The sequence below is a fragment of the Mesoplodon bidens genome (genome assembly GCF_964165515.1).
Source record: "Mesoplodon bidens genome assembly, chromosome: X".
NCBI lineage: Eukaryota > Metazoa > Chordata > Mammalia > Artiodactyla > Ziphiidae > Mesoplodon > Mesoplodon bidens.
This window is the reverse complement of record NC_138163.1, coordinates 21,225,032-21,243,870: the sequence shown is the minus strand read 5'-3', so window position 1 is coordinate 21,243,870 and position 18,839 is coordinate 21,225,032. Positions and strand designations below refer to the sequence as shown.

Here is an 18,839-nt window from a genome sequence, read left to right as displayed (position 1 = left end):
CAACCACTGGCTTCTGTTTCTTCTCTCCCCTCTCCAAAGATCACCTCCGCATACCCACGCTGATCCCTAGAATTTACAGTCACCTGGAACAGTCAACTCTGATATCTTAAGTTCAAACAGCCTATTTTCTGGTCGCTAGTTTTCTCCACCTGTTACTCTCACTCTCTCTTCACTTACATAGAGGGCAGCGGAGTCAGAAGATTCTGAAGGCCGCAGGAAGTCTATTAGGCCACTCTTGCCATCCATCTTAGATATCGTGTTACCTGACTTCAGTCACCCTTTTGCCAATATCCTTAACTTCTGTGCCTCTTTTTCCATCCATTTCTCCCACCTGACAACCCCTAATCCCAGATCAACATGGTGGAACATATGTCATGGATCCATACGGACTGCTGCCACTACATATTCATGGGTCTTCACCCTGCCCAACAAGTATTCTACGTGCCCTACTCCATTTTCTCTCCCATTCCTCACTGAATCTTTTCTCCTGTTTCCTCAAGCCTGACCTCACTACCTGTCAAAATATAGCTCCTGCCTACCGCCCCTTCATCTCCTACTCTCCAGATACACTGAACGACTGATTGTTTTTAGAAGACATCATGGTCTCTCTTGCCACAGGATGCTGTTTCTTCTTCTTGGAGTGCCTTTCTCCTGTTCCAGGTGAAACTTACCTGTCCTTCCACCTAGACACTGCCCCTCAGGGAACCTTCACCTGACTCCCTGCCCTTGGGCTAGCTTAAGGGCTTTCATGATCATGCATATCGTCTCCTGAAAACCCAACCTCTCAACCCCAAAATTGCCAGACTCTTCTTGAAAGCAGGCACCATTCCTGTTCACTCTTGGGGCCCCAGTATACATCACAGAGTAGGTTTGGATAGTCGGCCCTCAAACCATGCTTAGTGAATGAGCACAGAGCCAATAAACAATTTTTTAAAAGGACTGATTCAAATGTAAAATGATTTTAGAAGAGCATGTTAGACTTTACAGGGGTCTTTTCCTCCTGCTTCACATAGCTAACTTCTAATTACCCTTCAAGATTCAACTCAAGGACTTCCCTGGTGGCGCAGTGGATAAGAATCCGCCTGTCAATGCAGAGGACACAGGTTCGATTCCTGGTCCAGAAAGATCCCACATGCCACGGAGCAACTAAGCCCGTGCGCCACAACTACTGAGCCTGCGCTCTAGAGCCCGCGCTCTACAACTGCTGAAGTCTGCGCATCCAGAACTTGTGCTCCGCAACAAAGAGAAGCCACTGCAATGAGAAGCCCGCGCACCACAACAAAGAGTAGCCCCCACTCGCCGCAACTAGAGAAAGCCCGCGTGCAGCAACGAAGACCCAATGTAGCCAAAAGTAAACTTTTTTAAAAAATTTAATATAAAAAAATAATTAAAAAAATAAAACTACAAAAATAAAAAAAATTCAACTCAAAAAGTTCCCCCCAACCCCCTAGAGCTAGGGTCAATGTCCCTCCTCGGGGCTGACCCAGCCCCCTGCACTAACCTCACTCACTGTATAGTAATTACTTACATGTTGGGCTTTCTAGCTAAAGTGTGAGCTTTCTAAGGGCAAAGAATATGTATTACATTTATATCTATGCATTGAGGTCCTCAATACCACGCCCAGGTTGAATGATTTGCTAGGACTCATGGGACTCAAGAAATTACTGCTCTCACAGCTATGATTTACTACCATGAAAGGATACAAAGCAAAATCAGAAACAGGAAAAAGCACATGGGGCCAAGTCCAAGGGAAACCAGGTGCAAGCTTCCAAGAGCCCTCTTTCAGCAAAGTCACACAAAATATGCTTAATTCCCACAATGACGAATTTCGGCAACATGTGTGAAATGTTGTCTCCCAGGGATGCTCATCAGATCAAGTGCCCAAGGCTCTTCTCTCTGCCAAGCACGTGTCAACATCCCAGATGCCCCAGAGGAGAGCAGGTGTTCAGCAGAATCCACCTTGTTTGTACAGTTTAGGTACAGTGGCAATGGATGGAACCCTTCTGAATCCAAATTCCCAGACACCAGCCACAGACCAACCTTGTAAGCAGGCCTTTCAAAGGAGAGCAGGCAGGCCTGCTGTGGTTACTCTTTTCTGCATAATCCAGAACACCTAGTACTTGAGCTTGGCGCCGAGTAAATGCATGAAGAATGAATGAATGCCAGACATTTTATTTATTTATTTTTATAAATTTATTTTATTTATTTATTTTTGGCTACGTTGGGTCTTTGTTGCTGCACACGGGCTTTCTCTAGTTGCGGTGAGCGGGGGCTGCTCTTCATTGCAGTGCACGGGCTTCTCATTGTGGTGGCTTCTCTTGTTGCAAAGCACGGGCTCCAGGCGTGCAGGCTTCAGTAGCTGTGGCACACGGGCTCAGTAGTTGTGGCTCACAGGCTCTAGAGTGCAGGCTCAGTAGTTGTGGTGCATGGGCTCAGCTGCTCAGCAGCATGTGGGATCTTCCCGAACCAGGGCTCAAACCCGTGTCCCCTGCACTGACAGGCAGATTCTTAACCACTGTGACAACACGGAAGCCCAATGCCAGACATTTAGATGGGCAATTTACCTATGTGATCCCATGACTTTTCACAATCACCCTATATTGCAAGCATTATTATTCTAATTGTCGACAGGGCAAAACTGGCTCCGTGAGGTTAAACAACATGCCCAGAGTCATAGCCAGTAAGATGGCAAGGCTAGGATTTGATCTTATGGCTGCCTGATCCAGACCTCATGCCTTTCGCACTTTACCCCAACTGCCCACTCAGTGGGGATTATATTGTATAAGCAGCAAACAAGTAGAGTAGGGTAGGTAGACAACAAACACACAGATAAGCTACTGAACTCACAAGACACATACACAACCAAACGAGTTTGCAAAAGTTCTCGGAGAGGCAGTCACGCGGCGTCTGACGCGGAGTTGCTGAGGCCTCTTCTGGTTTCCATCCACTCTCCAGAGGCAGCTATGCGGCAGGGCACTTGCTAAGGCACAGGGCTACACCACCATTCAGAACTCAGGCGCTTGCCAGATGTTCAGCTCCGCTCATTAGGGCTAAGCAGACAGAAGCCCACCAAGGATGCCATCTGTGACCTGGCCCAGGGATGGGGAGCTGGAAATAGCCAAAGCACCAGAGTGCTGAGGCCCTAATTGAGGTACATTCACCTTTCTGTGCCAATCCTTCCTCACCCAAACATTCCGATTGTGCCAAGTCCAGTAGTACCCACTCATCTCAGGAGCTGGTGTTATGTGTGTGTTTAGGAAAAATCTTTCAAATCACTGTGAAGCAACCTTTACATATCCAGTTCACGTTCTTTGCCTCATATTCAATGCCTGCTCTGGCCAATACCCTAGCCTGGGCCCTGGGAATACAGAGATCAACAGGGTCCAGTCACCGTTCTTGAAGCCTGTGTCACAGCGTAAGGCTTCAAAAGTGGGTGTTTCCTTGCGCCCCTCTCCTAAGATTGACTAGGGACTGTCCTCTATCAATGCAAAGTTGAAAGGACCTACTGGAATCAATATCAACAACAATAACAATAGCAGCCAACATTTATTAAGCACTTACTGGGTGCACCAGGCACTGTGCTAAGCATATTATATGCATCATTTTAGTTACTCCTCTTATTAGCCCCACATTGCTAAAAAGTCATTTCAGGGGGTCTGGGCATGGAGTAAGCATTCTTTCAAAAAGTGTGGAATACTAATCAGCCATAAAAAAGAATGAAGTAATGCCATTTTACAGCAACATGGATGGACATAGAGATTATCATACTAAGTGAAACAAGTCAAACAGAGAAAGACAAATATCATAGGATATCACTTATATGTGGAATCTAAAATACGACAAAAAGGAACATATCTATGAAACAGAAACAGACTCGTGGACATAGAGAACAGACTTGTGGTCGCCAAGGGGGAGGGGGGTTGGAGGAGAGATGGATTGGGAGTTTGGGATTAGCAGATGCAAACTATTATACATAGGATGGATAAACAACAAGGTCCTAGTGTACAGCACAGGGAACTGTATTCAATATCCTGTGATAAACCATAATGGAAAAGAATATTTAAAAAAAGAACGTATATACATGTATAACTGAATCACTTTGCTGTACAGCAGAAATTAATACGACATTGTAAACCAACTATACTTCAATTAAAAATAAATAAAAAGTTTGTTAACATTTTCTTGTATTTTGAGTGATCTGACCATTTTCAAGCAAGTGTTTCTGTATGCAAATGAGGACACATAACTCAGGCCTATTTTTGTAGACTCCTGGGCGTTTTCTATCATTCTTTGTAGACAGTCAGATGCTCAATAAATCTTTACCTAACTAGCTCGGTAATATGGTGACAGGTTGCTATTAGTTAGTAACAAATGCGATTTGTTATGGACAAGCTCAGGCTCTGGAATCAGACGACCCAGGTTAGAGTCCACACTCTGTCACATACAACACACGTTGTGACACTGGCAAGTCACTTGACATCCTTGAACCTCAGTCCCCTCTAATCAGAAGTGAGAGAATCACACCTCTCTCAAAAGATTGCCGGGAGGATCAGATGAGGTTATGCGTGTGAAAGTGCTTTGTAAGCTGGAAACCGTTCCGTGGAAGGGATGCTAGTTAGTAAAAGCCCAGTCAGAACATTCTGAAGCCTGGGGAGACATGATCCGTTCCCAGTCTGTGCTGTTGTTCCCCTGCAGTTTATTAAGCGAGCTTGGGTAGGCTTGCACTTGGGCCTCTGTGGAGGGAGCTGCTGACGGGTGACAGGCTGCCATCACAGACCTCTCTTGGAGCCCACGTGGGTCTGCTGTGGCCAGACTATTCTGTCCCTAGTTCAGAAAGAGCCCTTGCGTCGGGAGGGCAGGACAGACTGGCTCAATCCTGCTGCCTCGCTTCTTCAGCTGGCCTTCTCTAAGTCCACACCAGCTTCTCAAAGGCAGTAAGTGCTGTGGTTAAGAACTTGGGTTTTGCAGTCAAGTAGAAGTGAGTCTGAATCCCAGTTTTACCACTGACTGGGTGTTTGGGCTTGAGAAAGTTATTTAACCCACCTAAGCCTCAGTTTCCTCATCTGCATTCCGATCTTCCTCATGGTCAACCTCCCAATCTACATCTCCATCCTGGGTCACACTTCTTTTCTTTTTTTTTTTTTTTTGCCACACCTCACAGCCTGTGGGATCCTAGTTCCCCGACCAGAGGTCAAACCCGGATCCCTGGCAGTGAGAGCACGGAGTCCCAGCCAACCACTAGGCTGCCAGGGAAGCCCCCAGGTCAGACTTCTGAAAACCACACTTATATTTCCAATGATCTACTCTTTTGCTTCCCTTTCAGGCTCCACAGCTCAACCCCGATTCAATCAAACAGGAATCATTCACCCACCTCACTCACTGCTCTGTGGCTAGTGCGCCCAGTAAATGACAACACTCGGTGACTCCAATCAGAAACCGAGGAGTCATCCTGGACTCATCCTTTACCCTTATTCCCCACAACCCACCCATCAGCAAGTCCTCTGGGCGGGCTCTACGCTCTAGCTATCTCTCAGATCTGCTCACACCTCTCCCTCCCCAGGGCCCCCACTCAGCTTCCTCCCAGTCTCTCAGCAAGTCTACTGCACAGCCTGCTAATGGGTCTCCCTGCTTCTACTCCTGCCCTTCTTCTCTTCACATCTGCACTCAGTCAATTCTGATCTTCCCTCCTGTGCACAAACCCCCGGGTCCCAGTCATCATCTCCTTGTTTGCACCTTTGTCCCTTACAGTCTACAAAGTGAAAAGACGACCCCCAGAATGGGACAAAAATATTTGCAAATCACACATCTGGTAAAAGACCTGTATCCAGAATATATAAAGAGCTCTTATAACTCAAAAATAAAAAGACCAATGACCTGATTTTCTAGATGGGAAAAGGAACCGTATAGACATTTCTTCAAAAAAATATGCACAAACAGCCAGTAAGCACATGAGTATATAATTGGTCATTCAGGAAATGCAAATCAAAACCAACAAGCTACCACTTCACATCCACTAGGATGGCTTGAATCAAAAAGTCCACTCCTAGGTATATATCTGAAAAAAATGAAATCACTAATTTGAAAAGACACATGCACCCCAATGTTCACTGCAGTACTATTTACAATGGCCAGGACATGGAAGCAACCTAAACGTCCCTCAACAGAGGAATGGATAAAGATGTGGTACCTATATATATACAATGGAATATTACTCAGCCATAAAAAACAACGAAATAATGCCATTTGCAGCAACATGGATGGACCTAGAGAGTGTCATACTGAGTGAAGTCAGACAAAGACAAATATATGATCTCGCTTATATGTGGAATCTAATAAAAGGCTACAAATGAACTTATCTACAAAACAGAAAGAGTCACAGATGTAGAAAATAAACTTATGGCTACCACAGGGGAAGGGGTGAGGGATACATTGAGAGATTGGGATTGACATATACACCCTACTATATATAAAATAGGTAACTAATAAGGACTTACTGTATAGCACAGGGAAGTCTACTCAATACTCTGTAATGGCCTATATGGGAAAAGAATCTAAAAAAGAGTGAATATATGTACATGTGTAACTTGATTCACTTTGCTTTACACCTGAAACTAACGCAATGCTGGAAATCAACTATACGCCAGTTTAAAAAAAATTATCAACATTGTATCATCTCTCCAGTGGCTCCCCATCCCACTCAGCATGAAAGCAAACATCCTTATGTTGGCCAAGACTGTCCACCATCTGAGTCCCGACTTTCTCAGGAATTTCAGCGCCCACCACTCTCCATTGCCCACCCCACTCCAGCCACCAATCTCCTTCCTCCTTAGGGCCTGTGCACCTTGCTCTTCTATTCCTGGAACACTCTTCTTCCTCATGCATCTCTCACCTCCTTCTGGCCGTTACTGAAACGCCACCTTCAGCATGAGGTCTTCCCTCCCCACTCTATATGTATAAATTGGCATCCTTCCCCCGGACCATTGCTACACTTCACAGCACCCATCACCACCTGATATGCTCCATGTTTACGTTTACTAGTTCCCCCCACCCCACTGTAATGTAAATTCGACAAGGGCAGGGTTTTTTTTTTTTTTGGTCGGTTTTATTCCCTGAGTTATCCCCAGAACCAAGGACAAAGCCTGGAATGTAGTAAATGCTCAATAATTATTTGTGGGATTAAGAGCAACTGCACTGACCTTTTCAAAATGGAAATACAAATTGAATTATGCTACTCCAGGCTTCAAAGCCTTTAATGACTTCCCATTGTGGTAGAAAAGGTTCAAATCCAGCATCGTCTCCTGCCATCGCTCACTCACTCTCTCCGCTCCAGCCCTGCTGGACTTCTCTGGTTTTCTACCACTCTCTTCTTTCTCCCACTCATGGGCCCTCACATCTACTGGTCCCTCCTTCTGCAATGCTCTCCTCCCTTCTCATCCTATATTAACCCCTCTACACCCTTCCCTTTCTATCTGGAATGTCACTTAACTTGGGGAAGCCTTCTTAGAATCCCTAGACTAGCACAAGTCTCTCAATTTTGTGAATCTCCTTCACAGCCCTATCTTACTTCTCTTATTAACTTATTTATATTTACCTCTTCAATGTTCTGTTTTCTTTTTTTTCTTTTTTTAATGTTTATTTTTTATTTCTTTTTTTTCTTATTAGTCATCCATTGTATACACATCAGTGTATACATGTCAATCCCAATCTCCCAATTCATCACACCACCACCACCACCACCACCCCGCCGCTTCCCCGCTTGGTGTCCATACGTTTTTTCCTCTACTTCCATGGCTCAATTTCTGCTCTACAAACCGGTTCATCTGTACCATTTTCTAGGTTCCACATATACGTGTTAATATACAATATTTCTTTTTCTCTTTCTGACTTACTTCAGTCTGTATGACAGTCTCTAGATCCATCCACGTCTCTAAAAATGACCCAAGTTCATTCCTTTTTATGGCTGAGGAATATTCCATTGTATATATGTACCACATCTTCTTTATCCATTCGTCTGTCGATAGGCATTTAGGTTGCTTCCATGACCTGGCTATTGTAAATAGTGCTGCACTGAACATTGGGGTGCATGTGTCTTTTGGAATTATGGTTTTCTCTGGGTATACGCCCAGTAGTGGCATTGCTGGGTCATATGGTAATTGTATTTTTAGTTTTTAAGGAACCTCCACACTGTTCTCCATAGTGGCTGTATCAATGTACATTCCCACAAACAGTGCAAGAGGGTTCCCTTTTCTCCACACCTACTCCAGCATTTATTGTTTGTAGATTTTTTTGATGATGGACATTCTGACTGGTGTGAGGTGATACCTTATGGTAGCTTTCATTTGCATTGATCTAATAATTAGTGACGTCGAGCATCTTTTCATGTGCCTCTTGGCCATCTGTATGTCTTTTTTGGAGAAATGTCTATTTAGGTCTTCCATCCATTTTTTGATTGGGTTGTTTGTTTTCTGATATTGAGCTGCATGAGCTGTTTATATATTTTGGAGATTAATGCTTTGTCAGTTGCTTCGTTTGCAAATATTTACTCCCATTCTGAGGGTTGTCCTTTCGTCTTGTTTATGGTTTCCTTTGCTGTGCAAAAGCTTTTAAGTTTCACTAGGTCCCATTTGTTTATTTTTGTTTTTATTTCCATTACTCCAGGATGTGGGTCAAAAAAGATCTTGCTGTGATTTATGTCAAAGAGTGTTCTTCCAGTGTTTTCCTCTAAGAGTTTTATAGTGTCTGGTTGTACATTCAGGTCTTTAATCCATTTTGAGTTTATTTTTGTGTATGGTATTAGGAGTGTTCTAATTTCATTCTTTTACATGTAGCTGTCCAGTTTTCCCAGCACCACTTATTGAAGAGGCTGTCTTTTCTCCATTGTATATCCTTGCCTCCTTTGCCATTGATTAGTTCACCATAGGTGTGTCTTCGACTCTAATCTCTTCAAATATTTTCTCAGGTCCTTTCTCTCTCTCTTCTCCTTCTGGGACCCCTATAATGTGAATGTTTTTGCATTTAATGTTGTCCCAGAGGTCCCTTAGGGTGTCTTCCTTTCGTTTCATTCTTTTTTCTTTATTCTGTTCTGCAGCAGTGAATTCCACCATTCTGTCTTCCAGGTTACTTATCTGTTCTTCTGCCTCAGTTATTCTGCTATTGATTCCTTCTAGTGTATTTTTCATTTCACTTATTGTATTGTTCATCTCTGTTTGTTTGTTCTTTAATTCTTCTAGGTCTTTTTTTGTGTGTGTGTGTGTGTGTGTGCCATACGCGGGCCTCTCACTGCTGTGGCCTCTCCTGCTGTGGAGCACAGGCTCCGGACGTGCAGGCTCAGTGGCCCTGGCTCACGGGCCCAGCCGCTCCACCGCACGTGGGATCTTCCTGGACCGGGGCACGAACCAATGTCCCCTGCATCGGCAGGCGGACTCCCAACCACTGCGCCACCAGGGAAGTCCTCTTCTAAGTCTTTGTTAAACATTTCTTGCATCTTCTCGATCTTTGCCTCTATTCTTTTTCCGAGGTCCTGGATCATCTTCACTATCATTATTCTGAATTCTTTTTCTGGAAGATTGCCTATCTCCATTTCATTTAGCTGTTTTTCTGGGGTTTTATCTCGTTTCTTCATCTGGTACATATCCCTCTGCCTTTTCTTCTTGTCTATCTTTCTGTGAATGTGGTTTTTGTTCCACAGGCTGCAGGATTGTACTTCTTCTTGCTTCTGCTGTCTGCCCTCTCCTGTTTTCTTTAATAAAGCATGAAGATGGAGACCATTTCTATCGTATTCAGTACCCTGGTGCCTAATAAGCACATAGTAGGTGCACAGTAACTATTTAACGAGCTGCTAAAGGTACCTGCTAATGCAGCTCAAATCATGTTAACTTCTGAAATGTAAGGCCATGGGTTTGGCGTGCCCTGGGACTAACACACTGATTGGTCTGGGGACCAGAAAAAGAGGTCCCTGGAGCTCAGGCCGAATTAACATTTTGCAGGGCTCAAGCACTTAAGGTACAGGCTCTACCTGAGAAGCCCACAGGCTGAGCAAGACTACCTCTTCTACAAGATCTAAATTGCTGCTACAAACAACAGTTATTTACAAGTGCATATGTCACCTGAATACGAAGACAGATAGTTTCCACAACTGAGTTCCAAAAAATGTGTTTCACCGCATTTTTTCCTAAGCCACAAGCAATGACTGTGATGTTTATTGTCAATATTTTTGTTGTCAAGTGAGAAAACAGCACAGATAATCAGCTATAGTTTCTGTAGATAAAAATGACAGCCAACAGAAAGAGAAAGATAAAAATACCAACACATAAAAACATCATAAATGGCATCATAGACAATAAAAATAGACAAGGTGTAAACTACCGGAGAATAACAAAGTACTCTCTCCAAGAAACCTTTAATTAAATACATGATTCTTCAAAATCTGCCACTAAATAGTCCATCCCTCTAATTCTTAACACTTTGGGGGAAGAAGTGGCTTTTTGTTTTTAGGTATAGTATAAGGGTTAAGAGAGAGGACTTGGGGGAGGTTCCCTGGCAGTCCAGTGGTTAGGACTCAGCCCTCTCACTGCCGTGAGCCCGGGTTCAATCCCTGTTCAGGGAACTAAGATCCCGCAAGCCACACGATGCGGCCAAAAACAACAACAACAAAAAGGGGGACTTGGGCACCAGTCTGCCCGGATTCAACCCCTGGCTTGGTCACTTTCAAGCCGTGTGACCTTGAGCAAGTTGTGTTACCTCTCTGAACCTTGGTTTCCTCCTCATCTGTACAGTAGAACAAAAATAATACTTCCCTTATAGGTGTTATGAGAATGAACTTCCCTAATACATGAAAAGAACAGAATAATTCATCCAATGTTATTTTCTTTGGGGTGGTGGCTGTTATCATCATCCACATGCAACATGAGCTAAAGGCTAAGGAGATATTGGCAAGTAGAGGTCCTGGTAGACAGCCTTTAATAAAAAGAAGAATGTCTGCGAATTTGGAGAATCATCTAACGCCATTCAAAATAAGTGTTGTAACAACACACTGTCAAAAATAGCGCATAGCGATGCAAACACTAAATTTCCTCTAAACTTGATAAGCAGGATAAAAAATACAAGGAACCCATGAGATTAAAAGGCCAACGGGAGGGACTTCCCTGGCAGTCCAGTGGTTAAGACTCCAAACTTCCACTGCAGGGGTTACGGATTCAATCCCTCGTCGGGGAACTAAGATCCCACATCCCACATGCCACCCCAGAAAAAAGGCCAATGGGAACGTTCTTTACTCTGAGAACTGTGATATGAAGATTTTGAAAAGGGAGCCAGGAGTCTCTAAGGACATTTATGTTTGGATATTTATTTGGTAATAGGGGCTACTGATTCCCCATTACTCGCGCACAAGATAACAGGCCCAGTAGTTTGGAAGAGGTACCAGAGTCCAGATAAAAACGTTGGAGACAAGAAGTTGCTTCCCTCTTACCCACTGCCTGAGACACTCCCCTTTCTGGGAGGCCAGTTCACCTCCGCATCCTATGAGAACAATGGCCTGGGATTGTCCCAACTCCTGTCCTGAGGATCCCTCAAGACAGATCCCTTCTCTCCTGCCTCTGTGGCCCTGCCCCTCGGGCACATGCTCCCCCCATGCTTGGACCCCTCCTATCCTCCCCCATCCTTATGCTTCCAGAGGCCTCCTTCTAAAGCCAAGCCAGATCCTGTCACCGCCTGTTGAAAAGGTCTTCAACAGGTCCCCACTCCATAGGGAAAGAAAGTCCAGAAACCTTAGCAGAGCATTCAAAGCCCTCTATGGCAACAGTCCTCTAACTTTTTCATCTCAGGATCTTAAAACTAATTGAGATGGGAATTCCCTGGCGGTCCAGTGGTTAGGACTCTGCGCTTTCACTGCCGAGGGCCTAGGTTCGATCCCTGGTGGGGCAACTAAGATCCCACATAGCGGCTTGGCCAAAACAATTTAAAAAAAAACAAAACCGAGAGGTGGCAGAAAAAAGGGGGATAGGCATTTTATTGAAAAATAGTAATTATTGAGGAGCCCAAAGAGCTTCTGTTTATATGGGCTATATTTGTCAATATTTATCCTATTAGAAATTAAAGCTGAAAAACATTTTTAAATATTCATGTACTAATATAATTAAAGTTAGCGATAATAAACCTACTACATGTTAATATAAGTAATAGAATTACATGGTAACATAAATACCATATTTTTATGAAAATAACCACACTTTACAAAAAGCAGCACTGTTCTGTATTTTTTGATTTTCATGTCTGCTTGTCCATTTGATTTGTTGTGATAGGTTGTTTTAGCTGAGTTACATGAAAAAACTCCAGTCTTACACAGATATGTAATAACAAAAGGTAAGATTTCACAGACCCCCTCAAAGTGACTCGGGGACACCCCGGGGGTCCTTGGACCACACTTTAAGAAATCCTCAATCAGTGGCTTCCTGGGGATGGATGTATGAGCATCAGAGTCAGGGAGGGATTATAAAAAGTCACAGGAAAACTTTGGGGAATGATGGATATGTTCACTATCTTGATGGTGGTGATGCTTCCACGGTGTATACATACACCAAAACTTATCAAATTGTACATTTGAAATATATGCTGTTTGTTGTATGTCAATTATACTGCAATAAAGCTGTTAAAAATAGGAAAAAAGGAGAAAGAAAAAGAAACACTGCTCTTAACGGCCTCAGCCTTCCTCTCCTCCTCTTCTCCCTCCACTCTCCGCAAAGCCACACACAACCTACACTCCCACTGCGTTACTAACAGTGGTCCCCAGCCCTGGCCTGACCCACCCTGGTACCTCTCTGCCTCCCTCCCTCCTCCCACTAGAGAACTTCCTCAAAATCTACATCAAATGTCACCAGCCCAAGAAGGCTTCCTAGATCCTAACACCGTCTTGAGGGAAAATTAAGCTACTGTCTCCTCAACTTCTGTGGGTCAGGAAAGAATCAGGTGAAAGCAGCTGGGGACACATCTCCACCTGGATTTCCTCAGATTGACTTATCTCCTCTTAATCTTCATCGAATCAAGAAGAGACACCCAGGGACTTCCCTGGTAGTCCAGCGGCTAAGACCCTGTGCTTCCACTGCAGGGGGAACTAAGATCCCTGGTTGGGGAACTAAGATCCCACATGCCGCGTGGAGCAGCCAAAAAAGAAAAGAAGAGACACCCAAAAAGGAGATCAAAGAAGGCTATAAGCAGAAGAAAGCATCCCAGGACAAGCAGCCCAGTGTTACAGGGCCTGGGAGGAAGATCCATCTCCATTTCTAGGGGTTCTCCCACAATACAGAGGAAGTGGTCACAGCTCCATATCCATACTCAGGGACCTGCGTGGGGACAAGGGCCACAGTTGGCCAATCCTTCAAGTGCCTGGCCCCCATCACAGGTACTCACAAAGTACCTGTGCTGCGAGTGACATAGGACCTCCTCAGTAAGCCTCAGCTTCTCAGTCTACAAAAGGCATCTAAGAGCATCTACCTGTCCAGGTTGCTCTAAGTCCTTATTTACAGTGCCTTAATTTCTTGGGGCTACCTTAACAAAATATGACAAATCAGGTGGCTTAAAACAACCGAAATCTATTGTCTCACAGGTCTGGAGGCTAGAAGTCCGAAATCAAGGCATCAGTAGGGCTCTGTTAGCTTCTGGTGCTTGCCAGGGATCCTTGGCTTGTAGCCACATCATTCCAATCTCTACCACTGCCTTCACATGGCCCTGAATATCTCTATGTGTCTCCAAATCTCTTTCTCCCTATAAGGACATCCGTCATTGAATTTAGGGCTCACCCGAATTCTGTAGAAGCTCATCTTAACTTGATTACATCTGCAAAGATTCTATTTCCAAATAAGGTCACATTCTGGGGTTCAGTGTAGATGTGAATTTTAGGAGGCATCCAAGTCCACCCAGTACACAGAGCATGTGTGAAAGTGCTGGGTAGGTACCCAGCTCATGGGAACATCCTCCTTCCCTTCTGCAAACGCAGAAGAGGAGCAGAGGGCGCCCTTCTCAGAGGGAGGCCCCGGCTTGCAGGAGGTTTTCTCCTTCCATACTTAGCAGATGTGAGGGGCCAACAGGGAAACGACAGACAGCCGCGGGTCATGACTGTTTTCCCCCTCAGCTCCTGCTTTCCTCACACGCTCCTCAGCCACCCACGTGGTCAGTGCTGCACAGAACACACACCTGCCAATTCAGAGAGAAACTTCAAATGCTATCCAGGAATCACCTCCGCACATTTAGGGACTATAATTTCATGCTAACATTTCTCAGTGAGGGGGATAGAATTTCCCAGGGAGAGTATATGTTTGGTGGATGCAGCCTACACAATAAATCCAAAAGGCCAGCTTTTTCGAAGGAATAAAGGGGAAAGCATGACTCTGAGTCTAATTACCCTAAAAATGCCATCCCAAATCAGCTCTGATCCAGAATGTTGCAATGTAACTGGGCTTTCTAATGTCAGTGGCCACTGGTTACAAGAAAGCATAAAACACATTGGGAAAGGATCACAAAGTCTTTGTTGAAAAACAGAAACCAAAGAACTATGGTATGTCCATCTTTAACACCGAGAGGCCAGGAATGTTCAACAAAACCGACAGGAGGTGTGAGCTGGAAGGCGTGTGCCCCTAATGTCAGTTTTCTTTGTCAGCGCATAGCAGGCCCCCAGGGGCTTGGATGCTGGGGGAGTGTTTTGACATTCATGGGGGCGCATCCAGTAGGGTCCTGACCCCCACCACCCGCCCAGAACACAGGGATCTGTCTGACAAAGAGGTGGCAGGTCTCGAGTCCTGCTGTGATTCCCTTCTGTCCCCAATATCAAGCCTTAAGTACAATTTTGGGTTACTCAAGATATCATTACTTCTCAGAGGCAACCTGGACTTAATCTCCTGCAAAGTTAAAATGGCTTTGACCTTTTCCAGTGTCAGTCTTGGTGATTTGGCAATGTATTTACAAAACCCTATGATTTCCCTTAAGGATTCTTTTTCTCTCTCTGCCTTTCTTCTGTCCATCGCTCTTCCTCTGTTCTTTCAGGATGTTTGCCTTCTTCAAATTGTGATACCTAACGCATCGTTACATTGCAACATTTCAAAGATTTACCATGTCTAGAACTACCTACATAATGTGTACTATCATAATACATAAAATTAAAGATTTAAAAATTAAATTAGAAACATGGAATTGACATCAAAAGGGGGACCACATGGTGTGTTACATCGAGAATACTTTGTTAAATGGACACACGGTCAATATATAAGGACTCTTTACAAACACTGGAAACTTTAAGTGCTCACACTTATAAGAGCTACTAATATTGTATCTGGTTAGTACGTTTGGTGAAAGAAAAGTGTGTTTAAGTTTAAAATGTCCTAAGAAGAGCAGCTAAGTATCTGGGTCAAAATTCCCATTCAAGTAATTACATTTTCCCAACCAAATGTTAGTTAGCACGTTTTAAAAACACCGTTGGGCTTCCCTGGTGGCACAGTGGTTGAGAGTCCACCTGCCGATGCAGGGGACACGGGTTCGTGCCCTGGTCCGGGAGGATCCCACATACCGCGGAGCGGCTGGGCCCATGGGCCATGGCCGCTGGGCCTGCGCGTCTGGAGCCTGTGCTCCGCAACGGGAGAGGCCACAACAGTGAGAGGCCTGCGTACCGCAAAAAAAACAAACAAACAAACAAACAAAAAAAAACACCGTTGAATAATGCTACTTGAGAAGATTACTTGAGCAGGTACAGGTCACCATGTGCAAAACAACCTGGATCTCCCATGGGTTACTGTTTCTATGAATTGGAAATCTGTTGCCCCTGATTCAAGGGTGAGTCCCCACAAAAGGAACCTGGGACAACCCACTGAGACACAGAGAAACTTCTTCATATGTATACTTTCCACAAACTCTTCTGAGAACACTTTACACCAATCCTTTGCTTATCCAGCACAAAAGTGATCTGTGCATTTCGCCCATCCAGAACTCAGGTGATGACAGGAAGAGGGGGCAAAAGAGGTCTCTTAGAGGTGCTCAAGGGTGCTCACAAACACACATAATATATAAAGTTCTAGAAATTTATTCACAGAACAGCTCCTCAACTCCGCACTGAGAACTTCTTTCCTCCTACTTTCCACAAAGTTTTTAAAGCGTGGATGAGCAATCTCCGAACATCCAAGAACTATCAAGTGGGAGGGTGGCGAATAAGTACCACCAGTGCACCATTAACAGCAACTCAAAGTGACAGGGAACAACTTCCCTGCCAGGGAATTGGACCAGAAAAGAAAAAAAAGAAAAAAGAAAAAAACTCAGAAACATCAGCCCAAGAACTCAGAGGGCAGTCTCAGATCATTTGGTGCAGGATAAAATGCTCCTCATGCCTCAAGAATTGATTCTTATTAGGAAGGTTTTGAGTCTCCAATAAAAGGTAGGCTACATTCAGCAGTATTTGCTTCAAAAAAGCAAAGTAGTGACTAGGACATTTTAGAAAGATACTCACTCATACTTTTCACATTAAAACTATTTTGCTACCACACTATTCACAATAGCCCAAGACATGGAAACAACCTAAGTGTCCATCAACAGATGAATGGATAAAGAAGGTGTGGTACATATATGCAATGGAATACTACTGAGCCATAAAAAGAACAAAATAATGCCATATGCAGCAACATGGATTCAACTAGAGATTATCATACTAAGTGAAGTAAGTCAGACAGAGAAAGACAAATATTGGGTTACGGAAAAACCCAAATGAACTTTTTGGCCAACACAATATCACGATACCGCTTATATGTGGAATCTAAAATATGACACAGATGAACTTATCTATGAAACAGAAATAGACTCATAGACATAGAGAACAGACTTATGGTTGCCAAGCGTGAGGGGGGTGGGGGAGGGATGGAGTGGGAGTTTGGAGTTAGCAGATGCAAACCGTTATATATAGAATGGATAAACAACAAGGTCTTACTGTATAGCACAGGGAACTATATTCAATATTCTGTGATAAACCATAATGGAAAAGAATACGAAAAAATGTGTATATATGTATAAGTGAATCACTTTGCTGTACAGCAGTAATTAACACAACACTGTAAATCAACCATACTTCGGTTTTTAAAAAAATGTTTAAAAAAATATTTCGCTACCTATATGGCAAACAGTCAAAGTCAGCTATCCACAATGACATCCTCCCTAGGGTGCCCGAAAATGAGAAGACCCTGAAGAGAAGGTTTATTTCAGAGGCGGTGATTTGAGATTCTTATTAAATAGTGCACCTTCTTTCTTCCCATTGGATCCAGCCCTCATCGAGCCCACGATGTAGGCCGAATCCATGTGCAGTGCCTTTCCTTTATTCCAGAAACATTTACTGAGCACTTTCTGTGTGCCAGGCACTATGGTAGATTCCAGCAACAGAACAAGGTACAATGGCCAATGCCTGCACAGACCAGACAGCATATAATAAAACACCAATTACTCACTGGGCGGTAAGTGGCTGGATGCAGTAAGCCACAGAGATTAAATAACTCCAAGGAGGGGCCCCTAACCCTGCTTTGACCCCAGTGCTGTAGTATCCTCACTCTAGGGGCCCAGCCTCTGCTTTCAGTGCCCCACTTGGACTCCTCTCCCATGGCAATGGTTCATGGCCTGAATCTATTCTGATCCTCTGCCTGAAATGGAGCAGGACCCTGTGGGGCTCCTGGGCACAAAAGCCTTTGTGTGCCCCGCACCCCTGCTTTCCTGTTTGCAGGAAATAGGATTCATTCAGCCTCAGTTCCAAAGGGCAGGTTCAAACAGTTGCTAATCAGGCAAGAGGGGGGATGTAGAGACTAGGGAGGAGCAGTCAAGAAACAACAGTGCAGCCTTGGGGCAGGGTCTGGGTTCCCCCTCAAGGGATACACATAACAATATCTTTGAGCTGTTTTGCAGATACTGAAACCCCCAACAGGTGGGAGAAATTAACGTTATGCACCAGCACGCAGACCCCAGACCGGTTGAAGCCAGAAGGTTGATGATGACGCCCACTTACCTCACCACCAACTAATCAGAAGATTGTCCAAGAGCTGATCACACCCTCCTCTTTGAACCGTTACTGTAAAACTTCTCACTACCCCCTCCAGGTTGGGACACACAGTTTTGAGGGCATTAGCCCACTGTGATCCCCTTTGCCTGGCAAAGCAATAAAGCTATTCCTTTTCTACTTCACCCAAAACTCTGTCTCCGAGATTCAATTCAGTACCAGGATACGGAGGCCAAATTTTGGCTATATGCCCTATATCCTTCTTTTTTAAAAAAAAAAAAGAAAAAAAAGCTTTATTCTTTTGGGGTTTTCCTTTTTTTTTTTTTGGTCGCACCTCGCAGCATGTGGGATCTTCACCAATCCCTCGTGCCCTCAGGACTGCCAGGGAAGTCCCGCCCTATATCCTTTTAATATTCAGCTTTCCTGGGCCCTGTATTTTAGGGAGTCAGACTCCTAACAGGACACCATCAGATAAACCATGCATTCTCTCAGAGTCAATGTAGCCTCCAAGGGGGTGAAAATCAGTACTTAGGGAAGGAAGCAAGAAAAAAATCTTACCTATTACAATGGTGTGTGGCCCTCCAAAAGCTCAGCCCTACCCAACAAAATCTTACTGCTTAGTATTCAATTTCTCCTGTTGGGTTTTCTTGGCTATCACACGAGCAACAATGACAATGAATTCACAGATGATAAACAAAACACATGTAGGATCAGCGCTACAAAACTACGGTCAATACATGGTTGTGATTGGAAGATTGTCTCTGGATTGACTGCTTATTCTAGAAGTTATATAGCAAGAGGTGGCCTGTGTGTGTGCCTATTAGCTGCCATT

General features: G+C 44.2%; 1 protein-coding gene across 2 annotated transcripts in view; it reads right to left on the bottom strand.

Annotated features, from left to right (window-relative positions):
* The window catches only part of FGF13 (fibroblast growth factor 13), a 496,141-nt gene that overhangs the window by 429,047 nt on the left and 48,255 nt on the right, over window positions 1–18,839 (bottom strand). The window lies entirely within an intron of this gene.